We start from the raw sequence: 5,146 nt of genomic DNA on the forward strand, positions 1-5,146 counted from the left end.
GCACGAGGACTCTCTCTAACCTCTTCTATGCTTGGTTTCAGCTTAGTGGTTCGTCTCAAAGACTAGTTGATGGACATAGTGACTGAAATTTCCAATGTCACTGTTTCAAGAAAAACCAGAAACTACATGGTTTTTTGTTTCTGTTTTCATTTTTTATTGAGTTTCATTCAACAAACACTGACCAAATGAATGTCTGACCGGGGAGGTTCCATTGCAGCTTCTACAGCAACAACCAGCCCTCACTGCCACCACTGGAGGTGCCCATTGTTTGGGCTGTCTTTCCCAGCACTTCAATTTTCATAGTGACTGTCTCGGTCAGGATTGTGGTGGCCTCTTTCTAACACCGGTTTGGGCCAAAACTGGCCTTTCTTGCTTGGTACTGAGTGTGGATGGAGGAAGTGCCACTCGGTCTTGTTGATGACACAGAGATCAATGTTACTTTCAGATGCCAGGTCACTGGAGATGCCAGCTGCAGTGGCTTCACTCGCCAGCTTGTTGACTTCCACTTCCTCCTTATCTGACCTAAACTTATCTCAAACACAAGGAGTCAGGCCCCATGGTGACATAAAGCAACTTCTCCCTGGATCCATGAGGTTTGATGCTGTGGAAGTGAGGTTGTTTAGCATTTACTCCCCCTAAAGCTAGGGCTACACCAGTGTAAACTTGATACCTGAAAAGCATCTGCTTCCGCATCTGATTGGCTGTCATCATTCTGGGAGGATGGCCAGGGGAGAAGGAATGGAGCTCCAAGTTGGAAGAAATAAGCTGAGTTATCATGTGTGTATCTGCAGCTGTTTCAGCAGCATAGCAATAAATATTAGGAGATATGAAGTGTATTTCTTAACAGATTTTTCAGCAACAACTATTCTTTCAGTTGCCCTTGTATCTGTTCCAAGAACTATGCCATCCTTATAGACCACCCTGCGGGGGTCATCCCAACTTTCCAGGATCTTGGGAGCTTGTAACCTTTCTTTGTATCATCAGCTTCCAAGATGGCATTTCTGTGACAATTATCAAAATAGAAATCCAACCTCTGGCTCATACACAGCCACTATCTTCCCACACACAAACATTTTTTAAGTCTTGGATGTCATGCTGCACCACTCATGGAGCATTTTATTTATTAAGTTGGCCACAAAATCCCACCTAGTCTCAAAAGATAGGGACATAGACTTCCCCTCTTTTTTAAAAAAAGATATATTTTATTTATTTATGCATACAAGAGCTGGGGTGCAGGCCAAGAGCTGGGGTGCAGGCTGGGGTGTGGGAGGTGAGAGGATTCAGCAGAGACAGAGTGGGAAGCAGAACAGGCAGATTGACTGAAATACACTACAAAGGGGAGTAGTGGGCAAGACGGGAGAGGTCTGATGTGCCATGTGGGTCACCTCACTGGCTGGGGATCGAACTCCTGCTGCAGTGGCTGCCAATAGCTTCATAGTGCTGAGACTTAACCCCTTGTGCCAACAGGGAGGCCCTGGACTTCACCTTTTAAGGGCAAAATTATCAAAGAATTTGCAGGCAGACTCTAAAACCACCACATGGGTCTTTAGCACCTTCTCCCCTGAACCTAACTTTGCTGCAAGCTGTATCTTACCCATTGCCTGTATGACTTCTTAGAAGAACTATTTATTCAATTAAGTCATGAGACATAATGCCATGAGTCTCCCATTGTTTCATTGACCCAACTTTCCACCCCTCCCCATTCTCCCTTTAATGTTTCCCAGCAGCCACTCCCACTCTCAGTCATGTGCTTTAGTGAAGTTCACTCTATTACTGGCTCCAGGAGCAGACATATATGGCCATTGATGTCCAACTGGAGTGTCACATTTCCCAGGACAGTGACTGGATCAAGAATGTGCACAAGCACAGTTAATACTGTAAGTTTCTTATAACAGAGAAGATGTTTTCTCTTCTTCTTTTTTAAGATTTATTTATTTATGCACACAAGAACTAGGGTACCGACCAGAGGTGTGTGTGGGGGTGTATGAGAGGATTCACCAGAGACAGTGTGGGGAGCAGAACAGGCAGATCTACTGAAATACACTGCTAAAGGGGAGCAGCAGGCAAGACAGGAGAGGTCTGCTGCACCATGTGGGTAGCTCCATGGTGGGGGATCGAACTCATGCTACAGTGGTTGTGGACAGTGTCATAGGTTGTGCCTTAACCCCTTGCACCACCAGGGAAGTCCTGTTTTCTCTTCTTGAAGGACTTACACTGTGAAGATCTTGAAATTCCAGGGGAGGCATCATGAGAGTGGGGAAAAAGTTACAAGGAAATGAACTAAGAACTGGAAAAAGTCACATCCTTTGAAATTTTGCATCGAACTAGATATCAAGCCACCAATATACCTGGACTTTTAAATTATGCATGCCAAGAAATCTTTTTTGTGTTTGCTAGTATGAATTAGTTTTCTGTCATTTGGAGTTCTAAATTATAAAATAGAATAAGCCAGTGACTAAATTTGAAGATAAATTTGAGCTTTTAAATCAGGCTTAATTTTGTATTTTTAAATATGAAGTAATTTTTCCCCTTTTGTCTATACTACTTATTCAAGAAATAGAGCTCCCTTCTTTTAAAGAAACTGCTCTTCACTCTATCCCCTTCCCTTGCATATCCCTCTGTTCTAATATGAGGTACAGAGCTGATGTTCAAGCTCAGTAAACTCCATACATTAAATATGTATCTTCTTTGGATATCAATTATATCTCAAGAAGGCTATTATAAAGAAAAAGTGACTGACCTTGGCCTTCCGGCCACAGTGGCCAGCAACATGTGAACTATGGCAGCAACAATCCAGCCATCAAGTTCTTTCCCGGGATAGTCTCATCCCACAGCTGAGTGGGGGAGGCTTTTACTCTCAGGTGGTGAATTAGGGAAGGTGGAACCCACAGTTTGTGTTTGTCATGATGTCAGTTTTATAGGGAGAGTGGCCAAAACAGAAAATTTAGGTAAGAAAGCATATGGAAAATGCTCAGAATGCTATAGTTTGGAAACATGAGTCAATGAATTCCTTTTTGCCTCAGCTAATTCAAGTTTGTGAGTGTGTGTGTGTAATTTTAATCCACTGAGTCTTGTAAGGTTTTCCTGCAGGGTAGAGGTCAGGGTTCATTCAATTTTGTATCTCAAAATCTAGCATAGACCCTGGCATGGAGTAGACACTACAAACATTTATTTATTGCTTTAAAGAAAAATGTAAGTTGACTGATTTAATTTATTGAGAACTATGCTAGTGAGTCTAAAATGAAGAGAGAAAGTCCAGCGCTACTTATATGTGTTGGGAGAACAAGAGCTCAATGTTTTATACAATTAAATGTGTGTGTGTGGAGGGGGTGGGGCAAAGGTGGGGGTAGTGGGAAAATCAGTGAAAAAAGTAAAACAAATGAAGAAAAGAATAAATGTGCTGCCAACTTGGTAAAGTGATCTATAAGAAGTTAGAAAATGTGTTTTCCTTTCCTCTTTGCCATAGTTTCCAAACTAAAACTACCTTTAATAAAATAATATAATTATGATTTTATTCATTACAGATGAAAACTAAAGAGTTTAACTTCCCTCCTTGAGTCTTATTGAAGTTCAACAACCCAGTTCAGACTTTGGAAAGCAAGGGAGAAGAGAAAGTAAGAGTGGAGAACTGGAGTGGAATTTCTTATTCCCACACAAGAACAAAACTTTCATTATGCTCCCCTTTAGGCACTCAGCATAATAAAGGCTAGCACAATAATAGTGGCAGGAAAATGCAGTAACCTTTTTACCCAATAGGTCTGGTTGGTTCTGTATCATGTGTATTGCTAAATCAAATGGTTGCACCAACAATAAGTTCATGAAGAGTCCATTGGTTGTGAAAGCCAGCTGTAATTTACTCCTGGAGTTGGATGGAACCTCAAAGGTTATCTAGTTCATCTGCTACCTGATCATCTCTACACCGCCCTTAAGTTAATTTCCAGCTCCTTCTTGAACCTACTTACGAAGAGAGACCAGGTCTCCAGCAGCTCATTCCATTTCTGGATGGTTAGAAAATTCTTTGTTATATTGGGCTGAAAGTGTGTTACATAATTCCTGCCACTCACTTAAATTCAAGAACTGCTTAAATTCTTGGAAAATAAATCTAGTCCCTCTTCCAAATGAATCCTTCTTTCAGTCCTTTAGGTACTTAAGAAAGCTACCACATATCCTCAGACAAAACATCCCAAAGTTCTTTAGCATTCTCTAGTGGGACACTAGTGTATTAATACCACTTAGGACATGCACAAAGTCATGTAGCAATTAGTGCAAAGGACACATAACCAGAAAAAGCCAAGTCACAACCCTTACTTCTCAACCCCAAGTCTGCTGTATAACTGTATGTATTATTCAACCTTTATTGAATTCAGCATTATCAGTTTTAAAAGACAAATATAATCTCTCTGAACTTTAGTTTTATTTGCAAAATGGAGACATCAAAAGATGCATTTTGAGTTGTCTTGAAGAATGAGGAGGTAATCCACAGAAAAGGGTGAGCATAATGCCTGGAAAATAAGAAATAAATTATATTATAGTCCTTGTGTTTGTCATTATATTAATAATACATACAGTGTTTTAGTTAGCCTAGGCTGCCTTAACAAAATGCCATAGGGTGGATGGCTTAAACACCAGAAATTGATTTCCCACAGTTGTGGAGGCTGGAAGCTCAAGATCAAGGTTCCAGGAAAGTAAATTTAATTCAAAGTAAATTTAATTCTTTTGCCTTCTAGATAGCCACCATCAGTCTATCTCTCTGTGTTTTCAGTGAGCACTTGTTTTTTTTTAAGATTTATTTATTTATGCATACAAGAGCTGGGGTACAGGCCAGAGGTGTGGGAGTGAGAGGATTCACCAGAGACAGAGTGGGGAACAGAACAGGCAGATTGACTGAAATACACTGCTGAGGGGAACGGTAGGTGAGCCAGGAGAGGTCTGCTGCACCGTATAGGTAGCTCCCAGGCCAAGGATTGAACTCGTGCTGTAGAGGCTTCGGATAGCTTCATAGGTTGTGTCTTAACCCCTTGTGCCGCCAGGGAGGCTCCAGTGGGAGCACTTATTTGTGCACACATGCAAATGGAGAGAGAAAGAGTGTCTTCTTATAAGGACACTATTCTTATGATCTCATGTAACCTGAAGTGCCTCCTAAAGA

The 5,146-nt window shown here is 41.3% G+C and overlaps 1 pseudogene across 1 annotated transcript; it reads right to left on the bottom strand.

Annotated features, from left to right (window-relative positions):
* Positions 1 to 290: 290 nt before the first annotated feature.
* LOC311170630 (proteasome subunit beta type-7-like) lies at positions 291 to 1,073 on the bottom strand (annotated as a pseudogene). Its single transcript has one exon. The product of its transcript is annotated as a proteasome subunit beta type-7-like (transcript).
* Positions 1,074 to 5,146: the final 4,073 nt, after the last annotated feature.

The sequence above is a fragment of the Talpa europaea genome (assembly GCF_964194135.1).
Source record: "Talpa europaea genome assembly, chromosome: 5".
Lineage (NCBI taxonomy): Eukaryota > Metazoa > Chordata > Mammalia > Eulipotyphla > Talpidae > Talpa > Talpa europaea.